This window comes from Leucoraja erinacea, chromosome 10 (assembly GCF_028641065.1).
Source record: "Leucoraja erinacea ecotype New England chromosome 10, Leri_hhj_1, whole genome shotgun sequence".
NCBI lineage: Eukaryota > Metazoa > Chordata > Chondrichthyes > Rajiformes > Rajidae > Leucoraja > Leucoraja erinaceus.
In genome coordinates this window covers 14,429,463-14,446,273 of record NC_073386.1, presented here as the reverse complement: position 1 = coordinate 14,446,273, position 16,811 = coordinate 14,429,463, and positions in this window count along the sequence as shown.

Here is a 16,811-nt window from a genome sequence, read left to right as displayed (position 1 = left end):
TTGACCATATCACATTGGTGGCCTATACTAATCCACATGGGTGGAATAAAATCGATATCATGTGACAATTTGATTAATACAATTTGGTAATGGTATGTCGTCAAACATATTTGGCTATCAGCAACTTACCTACCAGGTGAGCTAAATACTGTGGCAGACATGTTAAACCAAAGTATTTGCTGAAATTACAAAGCAATATGGAACACCAGGTATCGATTTCTTTGCATTCCGACTGAATCACCACGTGCCGTTGTATGTCGCATGGGAACCAGACCTTGAGGCAGCGGCGATGGATACATTCTCGCTGAACTGGGGGGGGGGGGGGGGGGGAACTGAACTAATCTACTCTATGTTTTTTTTCTCCCATCTGCCTCATCAGTCAGGTACTACGTAAAATACAGATGAATTTTGCTTCAAACTTTTGGTAGTACCCGACTGGCCTACACAACCATGGTTCCCAGTGATCCTTCAGGTCATTGAAACCCATGACCATTCCCCACGGACCAGATCTACTAATCCACCCTGTATCAGGCGAAAGTCACCCATGCCATGACAGAATAATCCTACTGGGTTGCAGATTCCAAAAAGACCTTTTGATGGTCCTGGGATTGTCAAATAGGACCATGAACACGATGACAGCATCTCACCTACTCCACCAAGAAACAATCTCTCTCCAGTATAAGAAAATGGGAAACGTACTGCTCGAGAACAGAGACAACCTACTAATCAACCACCATACCTATCTACCGGAGTTCCTGGCCAGCCTTCGCTACGATGAAGGTCTGAACTATTGCATCAAATGTGCTAGAAGTGCACTGTCAGCCTATCTAAGACAGGCACCAAGGGAAACAGGCCATAGGTCTCGTCCACTGGTGGCCAAATTAATGAGAGGTACCTTCTATTCAAAATCCCTAGACCTAGATATACCAAGGTCTGGGATGTCAGCGTTGTCCTGACATACCTAAGGGATGGCCACCAGCCAGATTCCTTACTCTGAAAACAGCTACACTGTATACGGCCATGCTGATGGCTTAGTCTCAGCATAAGGGTCCAGTCTTTTACCTACTCAGACTGGACAATATGGTCATAACATCAGACCAAATAGCATTCACCATTCAGGAGCTGGTAAAACAGAGTAGACCAGGAACTTCAGGACTCATTATGGAATTCCGGGCGTACCCACCTGACCACCGTTAAATGTCGTGACTCACCTTCTACAATATATCAACACAACCTAAAATTCCCGAGGGAGACAAAATGGGTCAGCCACAAAAAAGCCACTGGGTCAGGGTACCGAGTCAAACCATCCCTAGATGGCTCAAACAGGTATTGGGAGCTGCTGGAGTGTATACCGATATTTACACATCTCACTCCACCAGAGCAGCATCCACGTCGGCGGTTAACTGTATGGATGTGCCACTGCACCTAACCTGGTAACAACGGGGTGGTCCATGGGAAGAACTTTCAAACATTCTACAACAAGCCATTAAAACCTGTTTCATTTGCATAGAGAATTTTAGATGCTGCAAAAATATATCATTTAGCCCGGGGGAGCATTAATTTCTTTGTTAGTATTTTCAAATAATATCATTGTTGTTTTACAAACAGATTCAGGTTTGATTACGATAACATACTTCCTCCCTTGGATGACTTCAGCAGCGAGTGAAGTATGGACTGTTACACGGTTTGAAATCACAGAGCTTTAAAATCTTCACGTAGTCACTCACGTGACTCCGAAGTAAAATAGTAAGATTAAACGAGAACTTATCAGTTTGAAGTTTGATCTGTATTTTATGAGGAGTTACGATGAGGGATTACGTGCCCTCCGCTCCCACCCTCAATTATAGAGACCAAACTGGTATCTTTGTTTTCCTTGTCTTTACTATGTTTAGTTCAATTATTGTGTTGTTTCTGTGATTCCACACCGCTGCTTTGAAATATGTCGCGCATGCGTGCTGGACGGGGTCTTCACGTAATCCCTCACCGTAACTCCTCATAAAATACAGATCAAACTTCAAACTGGTAAGTTCTCGTTTAATCTTACTACTTTACAGGAAGCAACATCATCTTGTGCGACTCTGATAGAGACATTGTGGGACCTAATGCAATGAAGTGCCCAATCAATTTTCTGGAATGATGCAAAATAACTAGAAATGGTCACTGTGTTTTGCACTGGGGAATAAAATGATTTATACATCCACAACACTGAGAAAAACAATATAAAGCATTTGAATTTAAGGCAACTGTTTCTTAAAAACAAGGAAAACAAATCCCATGTGGAATAGAAGTGTTTTGCTGTGACTAATGGCCGAGATATAGTGAAAAACTTTGTTTTGTGTAATATCCAGTCAAATCATACTATGGGTTTGAGTACATATACAGGTTTCACAGTGATATACAAGTCTGAAGGCAGGTTTCACAGCTAGCGCATAGAGAAATATAATCAGAGTACAAAATATAATGTTCATAGCATTACGGTGTTATAGCTACAGTGAAAATGCAGATTAAAAAATGTGGAAGGGCCACATATATGAGGTAGGTAGGGAAATGGAACCCTTAGGATTATACTCTTAGTTAATGAGTGTATTCAACAGCCTGATAATAAGGAGAAGAAGCTGTTTCTGAATTGGGTACATCTGCTTTCCAGATTTGTATCTTCTGCCAGATAGTGCCCCATCACAGAACCTATATGAATTCTATTCATACTTTCTTTAGTGTTAGTTGCAGTTCAGTTGTAGCATTTCAGACTCTCCATTGGGGTTAGTGAGCTCAAATTCTATTTTGGAGACACTCAAGTGCATAACACTGATTAACACTTTCGAGCAGGACTGCAGAAAATATTGGTAGTCATCTTTTGGGCGAGATGTTAAACTGTGGCTCCGTTTGCCCGCTTATGTGGAGTAGTCCGCCGCATGTCAAATGAGCTGTTGGAGGAAGCTGTGGAAGTGGATACAATGATAACTGTTAAAATACATTTAGACAATGTATGGATAAAAAGAGAATAGAGACATAGAGATATAGAAAATAGGTGCAGGAGTAGGCCATTCGGCCCTTCGAGCCTGCAACGCCGTTCAATATGATCATGGCTGATCATCCAACTCAGTATCCTGCTCTCCATATGATCCCTTTAGCCACAAGGGCAACATCTAACTCCCTCTTAAATTTAGCCAATGAAATGGCCTCAACTACCTTCTGTGGCAGAGAATTCCAGAGATTCACCACTCTCTGTGTGAATAATGTTTTTCTCATCTCGGTCCTAAAATATTTCCCCCTTATCCTTAAACTGTGACCGCTTTTCCTGGGCTTCCCCAACATCAGGAACAATCTTCCTGCATCTAGCCTGTCCAACCCCTTAAGAATTTTGTAAGTTCTTTAGGCTGTAAGTTGTAAGAGCTTAGAGGGCTACGGAACAAATGCGGGTAAATGGGACCAACCGAGTTTACTAACATGGACAAGATGGGCAGAAGGGCCTGTTTCCATGCTGTATAGTTCTATGACTTTGCCCTGTGCCATACCCAGAAAATGCTGGACCCCAGAAATTGCCCTGAGAAACCCATACATAAACATGTGCTGAACAACCCAACAGTTTGCTAGTTCATTCTGTACTCTTAAGTGGCCAGCTGCTGTGAACCAATAGCTATGAAATAAATGAAATAAATTATCTCGTCGGTTGCCAAAATAAATCCCTTAACTGTGGACTTTTTTTCTTCTTTTTTTTGTTTTAATTTTTAGAGATAGAGAGTTGAAACAAGCCCTACGGCCCATCGAATCCATGCCGGCCAGCAATTCACCTACACTAGTTCTATCCTACACTTACCAGGGACATTTTCCAGAAGCCAATTAACCTACAAACATGCACGTCTTTGGAATGTGGGTGGAAACTGGAGCACCCGGAGAAAACCCATGCAGTCACAGGGAGGACATACAAACTCCGTACAGACAGCGCCCGTAGTCAGGATTGAACCCGGGTCTCTGGTGCTGCAGGGCAACAACTCTACCACTGCGCCACTATTGCCTGTGAACTTTGCTCTTGTTAAACTAGTTCAGTTCTCTTCGTACATTTTGTATTTATTTACTTATTTAGAATCCAATCAATCCATCTCCACTCCAATCCAAATCCATTTATTGTTGTGAAGTTATCCGTTTGGCACCCGTTGAAATGTGCCTCTCTCATACACTCTATTTCACTTGTGGAATGTAGCAGGAAAGTGCTGAGTGTAAGCTCCACTTTTACAATATAAAATTCACCACTGATCCTTCTAATCTTTGACAAACTGAGTAGGAATGTCCTCCAAAACCCCTTTAAATTTTTCCAAAAATGGTTAATGATTGTGCTTTATCATTTCATTATGTCGTTTGAGCAAGTTAAGAGTGTCATTATTAAAGTCTGAAGTCTCGGTGTAGTAGCAGGTACCCACCTTGAACTGTAAATCCCGGCTAAAACAGAGCAGTAATAGCACCAAAATTTAGTAAAGGACTCGTGTATTGTTAGGTCATTTTGGTCAAGTCTGATGTGCACTGCAGAAATAAGACAAGCTTCTGAATGGTGTCAGTTATGATCCTGTCCCACGGTATGAGTTCATTCCAAGAGCTCTCCCGAGTTTGCCCTGATTCGAAATCGGAGATTTACTCGGTACTAGGGGCTCTCGTGGACATTTTTCAGCATGTTGAAAAATCTTCACGAGTCTTCCAGAGGTTACCTGCCGTTAGAAAGTCTTCCCGAGTACCTGCCGTTAGGTTTACGAGTCGTTAAAAGACGTCCCCGAGCTCCGATGTACCCGCTACGTACATTCTCCGTGCTTACCACGAGTTTGATTTTTTTTAAACTCTGGAGAGCTCTTGGAATGAACATGGCTGATCATCCAACTCAGTATCCTGTACCTGCCTTCTCTCCATATCCCCCGATCCCTTTAGCCACAAGGGCCACATCTAACTCCCTCTTAAATATAGCCAATGAACGAGTTAGCGAGTCTTCCCGAGTACCTGCCGTTAGCGTTACGAGTTGTTAAGAGATGTCCCCGAGCTCCGATGTACCCGCTACGTACATTCTCCGTGCTTACCACGAGTTTGATTTTTTTTAAAGGATGGAGAGCTATGTGAATGCGATGGGTGGTAGGGGTCTTTGATGATGGAGATGGCTCTGTTGATACATCTCTTCCTGTATATGTCCAGCAGAAAAGGGAGTGGAGCACCAATAATCCTGCTGGCGGTCTTCACAATCCTGTCAAGTTGGTGCCGTTCGTACGCCTAAACCAGGCATGATGCCGTGGTGATTGGATTACTGCAAAAAAGCGTATTGTATATATTGTAAACGTATGTTGTTAGACAGTTACCCTGCTGTTTGTTGATTGGCCAAAATGTTGAGCGCCCTGGCACGTTTGTTTGGATTCCAGGGTAAATGTTGCATCATTCAGGTTATGTTAGCGTCTTCCAGAAGCTTCTCCTGAAACAATGTAAGGGAGATTCTGTTATTGGTCTGGGTAAATGTCACTAATGTATGTTTGATTGAATTGTAAAGAGACCACCCCTCCGTAGTTCGGCACTTGTCTGAAGTTGTTATTGAGTCTAGCAGTACAATCATGTGTAAGCAGACTAAAAAACAGGGGGCTTAGGACACAGCCTTGGGGCGAGCCAGTGCTCACGACTATGGTTTTTGATGTCCTACTGCCCACCCTGACTGTCTGCTGCCGTTGTGATAGTGTTTCATGCTTGTATGAGGCTGAAGGGCTTGGCCAGGCAGATACAAGGATCAAACCCACACTGAAGTAGACTGGGGGGAAACATAGAAGAGCTTATTTACATTGGGGGCTCATCTGGGATCTCAATGGACCCCCAAACATAACCTTGCGATTAAGGGTGTTGAGCTGTTCCCGATCGCAAGTGCAGAAATCGGCGCCATGGTGCTATTTTCGCATCAGTTTTTGTCACCTTGCTAGTCGGAGCGGATCGATCATTCGTGGGCTTGGGAAAGGGTCCCAACATGATCGTAGAACAGTCTAGCAAGCACTGGGGGCAAAAGTACCTTTGGGTTTAGAGACCCTACTAGAATGGATTAAAGGCCCATAAAATCAGGGTTGAGTTAAAGGCCCTCTCCTCTGGGTTAAAGGCCCGTAAAACTTGGTCGTAGTCTGTAGCTGCAGCTGATGGCAAAAAACAAAAAACTATTCCATAAAACCCCCCAAAAACTAGAGGTTCGAGGCCCTATCCAGATTGGGTATCCAATTGAGTGGATATTTCAAGATGACCTGGGTGTAACAGTGCTAAGCGGCTAAGCACTGCGTCATTGCTGGGGGTGCAGATTGGAAGTGCCCTCCAAAAATCTGCATCTACTGCCAGCATGAAGAGGTTACGCGCTAACACCCGGTGCCAAGCAGGTGGAAAGGAAGAAACCTTTTTGACAGGGTGAGTCTATGTTGGTTAAAGTTCACGCCTGTTTGAGGTATCCAGATCTCTGAAAAGACGGGGGAGGACCCTCGTAAAGGCATCGGGCACTCGGTGATTAGAGTATAGATTGGTTGAGAATACTCTAATCAATTGGAGAATTCTATATCCAAACAAATTTGAATTAGAATTTGCGTATGTCAAGTTACGCACCAATAAGCGAATTGGTCCAATTTGAGCTAACTGAATTTTTTCGATTTGAAAGTCACTAAATTCAGAATCTCATATTGAGGTACTGGACAATTTAAAGTGTGCACATATTTGTCAGAATTCTGTGTATTATATAAGAACTTCGAAGTGTGTATAGAGTGTTTAAGATCGATTCCAAATCATGGCTGATCAACCAGGAGTTCGTACCCCATCTGATTGAATGTTGATTAGTACCTGATAGTGAGGAGTAACTGAGAGAGGGAAAGTACTTGGGTAGTAAAGAGTAACCCTGCGGAAAAGGTACCCCTAAGTCTAAGCATTTAGTGCGAGGAAAAAGTACTTGAAGGTAAAGAGTAGCTAATTAAGAACTAGTACCCCTCAGCAAAGGGTACCCTAGGAAGGGGAAAGTCTTCTGTATCGGAGGGAGGTTCACTGGTTGATAGCAGCGCGACGCGGGATTGAAAAATTGTAATTTGCTTTTGAAACAGTGTATTAAAGATTGCAGTTAGTGTGTTGTGGTTATAGTGTATTGCATTGCCTGTGATAGGATTTAGTGAATATATAAGCCTAAGTGTACATATTTCTTTCGGAGTTGAATTGTGTATAAATATTTGTTGCGTGTAAGAGACATTTGGAAAGTGTTAAGATCGTGAATTGTTATATTGTATTGATTGAGTATTGTTTAAATGCTTTGAGTGTTGGAAAACTGGCGTAAAAGTGGATTAAAGTGACGTGTAAGAATTTTATTTGTTTGGGATTGTATTGGTATTGAAGTCCGATCCGAGGTTGTTTGATCGGTGGTTCGTATCCCTCTGATCGATTGCTTCGTGAGAGTGATTGTTCCATTGACGGAGCACACCATGAGGAGGAATTAAAATAGTGTGTGATTTACTTGTGATATTAAGTGGATGCTTGTAGTTTATATTGGAGTGTGTTTTTGTTTGCTTGTAATAGGTGGTATAGTTTCTAGCTTGGGTATAATTTTGCTTGCCTAGTTCAGATTTATTTGTCTTTGTTCAATTGAAGTATTTTGAGTGGGAGAGACTGCTGCTATTTGAACATTAAGCACCTTAATCAGGGAGACTGAGGATTCTTCTGGAACTGTTTACAGATGGGAAGTTGATGGGTGGTTGTGAATGATACAAGGCTGATAAGAACGATTAAGTAGTGCGACTGAACAGAGCGATTGAATAGAATGATTGAATAGCGATTGAATAGAATGATTGAATAGTAGATTTGGAAGATTAATTGTGCGATAGTTTGAGAAAGGTTAGTGCTTTGGAGACATTGACTATTGTTCAAGAGTGATCTGGGTAGCCTTGGAGACTGAAAGGGAGGAGCGAATTATTGAAGAGGTGTGAGGTGTTAGTGAGTCAGAAATGTATCTGTATTGTGTTGGTGAGTCAGAAATTTATCTGTAGCTGTATTGTTTCGATTGTACAAAAAATGGAAAATAAACTGGAGAAGGATTTAACGACCACTTCTGAAAGCCCATTACAAATAATGTGTGATGAATTCCCTCTGAAAGTTGAGAAGTTACGGAAATTTTTGGCGAAATTAAATAAAGAGTTAGGAAGGGAATTATGTCCGATGGGTGGTCTGAAGTCAGTGACGGGGAATAATGTATATTGAGAAAATTATCCGGCAGTATGGGAATAGCGAAAAAGGAGCTTATACAGTTATGGAGAATGTATTTTACGAAGAGGAAAGTGACTAAAGAAATTGTTTAAGAAGGAACTGCAGATGCTGGAAAATCGAAGGTACACAAAAATGCTGGAGAAACACAGCGGGTGCAGCAGCATCTATGGAGCGAAGGAAATAGGCAACGTTTCAGGCCGAAACCTTCCAACAAATTTAACGAAGACGGCAGCTTCAAACTCGGGAATAGAGCTTAAAGAAGTGGGAGCTGGTCCTTCTCTGAATATTTCTGGAAAGAAAGAGAAAGATATCAAGGATCGAGAGCAGGAGCAGAGAAGAGCCGAGACTCTTAAAGAAGAGTTGACTCCCGTAACTCTTACGGGGAAGTGACCCTGACAACAATTACATTTAGCAAGAGCGCAGTGGTTAGTGTGGACCTTGAAGGGAAGGAAGCCCAACATTTAAAAAGATGGGCAGACTTTTTTGACATAGAATCGCACCATTCCTCTCAGCCATTTTCACGTTCCCGATCCTAAGGCACTGTGTGTTGCTTGTTAACAGGGCACTTGAGTGGAGTCAACGGCATCTTTGACTCCACCAACTAATTTTAAATCTGTGACAGAGGCATTGGAAAAGGATTCTCTGGCTCCGATTGCTTCATTGGCAAAGGATAGCGTATTGAGTCAGGGAGCAAGGAGTAAGGTTCCTTATAAGCCGGTTCCAGAATAAATTAAATGGACAGCAGGAGAAGTAAATAAATTATTCCTAAAATATAGAGATTCCTTTAGTGGAGAAAGCAGTGCTACTGAGGGTGAGACAATTGCGGGCTATAAGATAACTGATCCTAAAGAAATTGTTAGGCCAACAAATGGGAAGATGGCAAGTGTTCCCGTGCTTGACAGTGCTTTATTGACTGAACTCGACTGGGGGGAAGCTTAGAAGATCTTATTTACAGAACCAGGTGCTGCAGGGTCCGTTGAGGAGAACACTTGCAAAAAGATTCCTTGAAATAAATAATGGGGTCTAATCATGGGTGTAATTTGGATTTTTTATTTAGTCAGAGGGTGGTGAATCTGTGGAATTCTTTGACACAGGAGGCTGTAGACGCCACATCAGTGGATATTTTTAAGCAGAGATTGATAGATTTTTGATTAGTACAGGTGTCAGAGGTTACGGGGAGAAGGCAGAAGAATGTGGTTAGGAGGGAGAAATAGATCAGCCATAATTGAATGGCGGAGCAGACTTGATGGGACGAATGGCCGAATTCTACTCCTATCACTCATGACCTAAAGTGACTCACTTGCCAGTTACTTCTATTTTAATAGAAATGAAGCAGTTAAGAGTCTAAACAACTCTTTGCTGCCTCAAAGAGCAAATGTGATTTTTAATGTTCATGTTCAGTACAGAACTATAGCCAGGTGTAGGTTTAGATTTAATATTGTTGCATGTACTGAGGTACAGTGAAAATCTTTGTTTTGCATGATATCCAAACAGATCAGATAGAACACATATATACAATCTAGATAGACACAAAATGCTGGAGTAACTCAGCGGGTCAGGCAGCATCTTTGGAGAAAAGGAATAGGTGATGTTTCGTGTCGATTCCCTTCCTCAGGCTGAGCGTCAGGGGAGAGGAAAACTAGAGGTATGATAAGGCACAAAGAACAAATGAATGAAAGGTAAGAAAAGAACAAATCAAAGCCAGCACCAATGATCAAGGAAAAGTGGAGCCCACAATGGTCTATTGTTGGGTATGGAAAAGGTGATAACGAGGGGATGCGAATACTGAAAGTAAACAGGATAACAGTGAAACTAGTAGGACAACTAGGATGGGGGAGGGACAGCGAGTGAGGGAATGGATTGTAAACCAGCATCTGCAGTTCTATCCTATACATAGTTACAATCTGTTCAAGCTTATGTACATGAGACAGAGCAAAGGAGAAAATACAGAGTGCAGAATATGGTTCTTAAGGGCCTGTCCCACTATACGAGTTTACCCAAGAGTTATCCCGAGGTTAAAAAAAAATTAAACTCGTGGTAAGTACGTAGAATGTACGTAGCGGGTATGTCGGAGCTCGGGACGTCTCTTAGTGACTCGTAACGCTAACGGCAGATACTCGGGAAACACGGTAAGCATCGTGAAGTTTTTTCAACATGTTGAAAAATGTCCACGAGAGCCCCGAGCACCGACAAGTGGGTATTACCGAAATTCTCCGAGTTCAAATCAGAGGAAACTCGGGAGAACTCTTGAATTACCTCGCACAGTGGGACAGGCCCTTTACTTTTCTAGCGCATTGTAGAGCGTCAGTTTCATTGACAATTCAGTTTCATGGACCTTCAGTGAGAGGTTCTAGATTGAGGCGGTGAATGCACTGCTGAATGATTTACAATAATGAGGGATGATCCTACCAGAATTCAAAACTTTCAGGATGACAAATCCATTTTATTCAATCTCGTGGGAAGTAAGAACACTTTTCAATTTTGCATTCATATTAAAAAGTCAATCTGATAACCCCAAAGGCAGAGGGTAAGAGAAGGGGAGACAGAGAGATTTACGATGCATGCGGTCTTATGAACTGCAACACTTCTCTTGTGTGAAGAATAATTAAATCTTTATGAGAAAGGCTTAACAGAATGTTAGAGATGAAAAACATGTGTTAATTGGAGTCCATGATGAATATCTACCATCTTCCTTCTCAGCCTTTATGTATTGACAACAATAATTTTCATTAAAATTCTATAGTTCTTGTTATGTTCTACTTATGTGCTTCTTACATGAGCTCCATCGATCAGAAATCTCTTTCTCTTTTATTCTGATTCAGATTACTTATGAAGAATGTGGCAACCCAAATATATCTGACCCACTAGCCCGTGGGACATATACTGTTTTTTTGAGTTGATTCCTCCTACTAGTGGAAACATCCTCTCCACATCCACTCTATCCTAGCCAAGTGACTGCCTCAATGGGGATTGCAGCAAAGTTTTATCTAATTCAATAGAATCTTTTGTTTTCTGATTTGTGCATTTTTACAATGTATTTTACAGCAGCAGTCAATGGACTAATTAACCTTTCCTTATAATGTCTACAGATCCAACTATACCAAGCTTAACCATTTCAAAATGTCTTTTCTGTGAATATATTCTAATTTCTGGTCATGCATTTTCACGGCGTCTGAAGAAGTGATTTTAGTTTTCTATCAAACTTCAAATATCAAATATTGTTTTTATCTGCAAATTAAGACAAATTTATTATTCAGTTTAGAGAAATGCAGTTATCAGGAATGCTTTGGTTTGAATAGCATTTGAATACCACTTTATTCCCTTCCACACGATTAAAATTCTCTCGTTTGAACTTTTGGTAAAACTTTTGATTCAGTTTGTCTCTTGTTTATCAATTTGATTTTGACTGAGATTTGTTATGATGGCTTCACTTTCCCGGTAATCTGAGAGGGCTGACTAAACGATTTAGTGGACTTAGGTTTGTTCTTGATGCAGCAAGACTGAGGGAGAATGAAAGATTAAATGAGGAAGTAGGGTAACTGATTAGAAAGAAACACATAAGAAAGATGTATTTTTTTATCCTCAAATTAAGATTTAAAAAAACTAACAGCTTTATTAAAAGTTTATGCATTAAAACCGTATCGAAATAGCTTAATTATTAAAAAAGAAAGATGGACATATAGTTTTGCTACGTTTGATTATTACCAATAGGCAAATTATTTTCACAAATGCTATTCAGACCAAAGCATTCCTGATAACTGCATTTCTCTAAACTGAATAATACATTTGTCTTAATTTGAGGATAAAAACAATATTTGAAGTCTGATAGAAAACTAAAATCATTTCTTCAGAGGCCGTGAAAATGTATGACCAGAAATTAGAAAATATTCACAGAAAAGACATTATGAAATGGTTAAGCTTGGTATAGTTGGATCTGTAGACATTATAAGGAAAGGTTAATTAGTCCATTGACTGCTGCTGTAAAATAAATTGTAAAAATGCACAAAACAGAAAACAAAAGATTCCTTTGAATTAGATAAAACTTCGCTGCAATGCCCATTGAGGCAGTCACTTGGCTTGGATGGAGTGGATGTGGAGACGATGTTTCCACTAGTAGGAGTGGGACTGGAGGGCATAGCCTCAGAATCAAAGCACGTTCCTTTAGGAAGGAGATGAGGAGGAATTTTCCCAGTCAAAGGCTGGCGAATTCCTTTCCACAGAAGGCTGTGGAGGCCAAGTCAATAGATATTTTTAAGGCAGAGATAGATAGATAGATTAATATGGTTGTCAGGGGTTATGGGGAGACGACGGGAGAATGGGGTTAGGAAGGAGATATAGATCAGCAATGATTGAATGGCGTAGTAGTCTTGATGGGCCAAATGGCCTAATTCTGTTCCTATTACTTATGACCTTATGACCTTATGCCATTTCTACAATAGTCAAGATTTTATAATCACGCCTATGGAAGGAAATGCCCATCAATTAATCTGAAATTTTAGTTTTAATAGGAGCTATTTAAGGGCAGCACGGTGGCACAGTGGTGGAGTTGCTGCCTTACAGCCACAGAGACCCCGGTTCAATCCTGACCGCAGGTGCTGTCTGTCTGGAGTTTGTACGATCTTCCCGTGACCGGCATGGCTTTTCTCCGGGAGCTCTGGTTTCCTGCCACAAAGAGGTACAGGTTTGTAGGTTAATTAACTTGGTATAATTGTATAATTGTCCCTTGTGTGTGGGGATAGTGTTAGTGTGCGGGGATCGCTGGTCGGTGCGAACTCGGTGGGCCGAAGGGCCTGTTTCAATGATGTGTCTCCACACTAAACTAAACTAAAAGAATGTGTCACCCCAAATGAAATAATGTACCACTTCCTCTTCTTGCGTATGGCGTGCACAGCCTAAAGTTGTAGGTCAACTTGTTCTATTTGATCTTGTCTGTGCACATTGGGTTGATTGCATTAGTCGAAACGGGGTGGACCACGTGAAGGTTGCAATCTCCCACCCCAATGTACCACTGAAACAACTCTACAGTGCGGCTCTAGAAATCGTTGTATCACCTTACATTCGTGAAGTTGGATAGTTGTCAGCTCTGGTTTACATGATTTTGTAGTCTAATCACCCCTCAGTCCCTCGGTTCCAGTATGAAACATTTTGCAGTGATGGTTATTAGTGCAGCCACAGGAAAAAGAAAATCAAAGTCACCAGACACGACACAGAACTGGCAACTTATAAGCATTACAGAGACATCGTGACGATTGAACTGGAAGATCATTAACAAAATGCCATTCTCTTTCAACATAGCACGAGCTACACCCAGTGTGCTAGTTGTTAATTAAAGATTAAAAAATTGGCTTCTATAAGCATATGCAGTCTCAAGTCACTTTGTCTTGTCAAAAGATGAAAACTGTGAATTTCAGTTACACAATATAAATTAATTAATTTGCAACCTTATGAGATCCCTGTTTGCAGTGATGGAACACTTAATCTCCTAAAGGAAAGACCTTTGAGGTCTCAGAGTTGATCTATTGAAAGGTCTCACCTTTATGCTATCTGTGCTGAACATATGGTAAGCAATAATTAAACCCGATAAACACTCACTCAGTGAATATCTTTAAAGTCCTGCTTCCCTCTGTAACAAAATATTCGGTGTTATTGTGGAACAGTTTCACTGTACTTTCCTGAATAGAACAGTGTCTTAATTCAATTAATATTTGAGGACAAGAGAAAGGCAAATGCACAAACAATAGTTCACAGGAGCTGGAAATTAAATGTTTGATTGTATCACATAATTGCAAATAGGAACCACAAAAGATCTGTAAACCAACATAATTTTAATCCTACTGGCGCATTGAGAAAGGAGAACTCATATTTAACAGTTTGGCACTACTGACGTTGTAATAAAAAATGATTCTGAAACGCATTAATCCTTTCAGAACACAAGTCGGGCGATGGCATTGTGAAATCCATTTTCAGCATTTAATCAGGCCATTTATTAGAATCAAATTTGGTCTCATTAAAAAGTCACTTTTTGCTCCTCTGCTAAATTCCCGTTAGGATTGTTTCCATCACAGTCAGTTTGTTCACAGGCTGTAGGGTGAGCTGGAAGATTCTCGTGTTGGCAGGCCATGAGTGAATTCAAGTGACACGTTGAAAGGTTTATAGTTAGCACTGCTGTTTGAGTATTCCCTACAAATTGATAAAAATGTTGCCAGGGTTGCAGCCTGCAGTTATTTTGATTTTTAACTGTCTCTCTTCTGCGTTGACACTATCAGTCACACTCTCCCTCACTGAAATTAATATTCACAGAATGGCACTGAAAGGATCTATTTGGCCCACTGTACCTGTGCTGACTCATTGCAAGAATCAACCAACTATAGGTAGACACAAAATGCTGGAGTAACTCGGGACAGGCAGCATCTCTGGAGAGAAGGATTGGGTGACCTTTCGGGTCAAGACCCTTCTTTGCAAATCTTTGCATTTTAAGTATCCAACCAATTCCCTTCGGTTTACAATTTACAATGAAATCTACATTCGCTACTATTTCAGGCTGTGTGTTGCAAGGACGTCTGAAAAACTGAGATGAGGACTGAAATGAAGAAAAACTTTTTCACCCAGAGAGTTGTGAATCTGTGGAATTCCCTGCCACAGAAGGCAGTGGAGGCCAATTCACTGGATGTTTTCAAGAAGGAGCTCTTAGGGTTAAATGAATCAAGGAAAATGGGGATAAAGCAGGAACGGGGTATTGATTTTAGATGATCAGCCGTGATCATATTGAATGACAGTGCTGGCTCGAAGGGCCGAATGGCCCACTCCTGCACCTATTGTCTATGTTTCAATGTTTTATGTTTCTAAATGTCTCTTTGTCTTGCCTCCGGTTCTTTATTCATATTTTGTAACTTCCACAGAGAGTGCAGCCATCAAGCTTTTCCATGGCATGATCACTTTGCAAAGAAGCAACATAATGGGCGATATGGTGATTGCTCACTGTGCTGCAGCAGCAGCAAATTAAATATCTCCGTAAACCCATGTTACAGCCCGTTTTACTTTTGGCATTGAACCGATGTTTCTGAGGTGATTTCACACACAAAAAAGAACCTGGGTTGATTGACTTAAAATTAATAACAATCATTTTTAAAAGAACAGTTACAGAATGAAAATGTGTAGAACACCGGCTAAATTAAACACATTGCTGGCAGTGAGCAATGCTGTATCTTCTACATAAAATTACAAAGAGACAATGATAGATTAAGTGAGTGGACTAAATGGTGACAGATAGATTTCAACATAATTGAGTGTGAAGCTGTCTATTTTGGACCAAAAAATAGGCTAGTAATAGTAAAAGGTATAAACAAAGGAGTTTTAAAGAATCTAGTGAACTGGTAGCAAAGTCCAGTTATCAGATACCCAAAAGAGGGAGGAGTGTGTAGGAAGGAACTGCAGATGCTGATATACAACGAAGATAGACACAAAATGCTGGTGTAACTCAGCGGGACATGCAGCATCTATGGATGGAAGGAATGGGTAACGTTTCGGCTCGAGACCCCTCTTCAGACTGAGAGTCAGGGGAGAGGGAAACAAGAGATATGGAAGGGTAAGGTGTGAAAACTAGAGACCAAAGGGGACAGAGTGTGTTCCTGGTTAGAGACTGACTTCGGGAGTTCCAAGCCGTAGGTAATGATGATGATTAATGATGATTCAGTTTATTGTCATTGTCAGTGTACAGTACAGAGACAATGAAATGCATTTTTAGCATCTCCCTTGAAAGGGAGACACAGGGCGTCGCGGTGTGCCCGCGCCTGCCGCCGTAACATTCCATTACAGGCAAAGGTGGGTGAAGTGTCTTGCCCAAGGACACAACGACAGTATGCACTCCAAGCGGGATTTGAACCGGCTACCTTCCGGTCGCCAGCCGAACTCTTAGCCCATTGTGCTATCTGTCGTCCGCTTCGACCGCCCCGACGCGGGAGCATCGATTGCCCCGACACCGGGGCTTCGTTCTCCGGCTGCAAGAGCTTCGATGGCCCCGAATGCAGATGGTCGACTGCTCCGACCGCGGGAGAATAAAAAGTAAGTAGATTGGATTTATTGCCTTCCATCACAGTGAGGAATGTGGGAATCCGCTGTGGTGGATGTTTATGTTGACTTTCATGTGTCTTGTTGCTGTTTTTTTTAGTGCAGCTGGGTATAGTAAATCGAATTCCACTGCACGTTAATTGGTGCATGTGACAATAAACTGACCTTGAAACCATGAAGATCAAGGAAAATGTAGAATAGATCATTGTTAGCTTGGGGAAGGTGACAATGAGGCATAATGAGGGAGGAGGTTTTACTACAGACACATAAAGCTGTGGTGACACTCCCTCTGCGGTTTGTACATATCTCTAGTTCTTGTACTTAAAAAGTTTATAATAGCAATATAATAGTCTTAGAAGGAATGTATGAAAATTCACCTGTAGTTTGTTAAAGCTCCTTGGATTATGAAAATAAATCACATAAATTAATCTGGGGAACAGCCCGATTCAAAGAACTGTGTATAACAGCATGGAAGGAGCAGCATCAAGCATTCCTGAAACTAAAGCATCAACCTG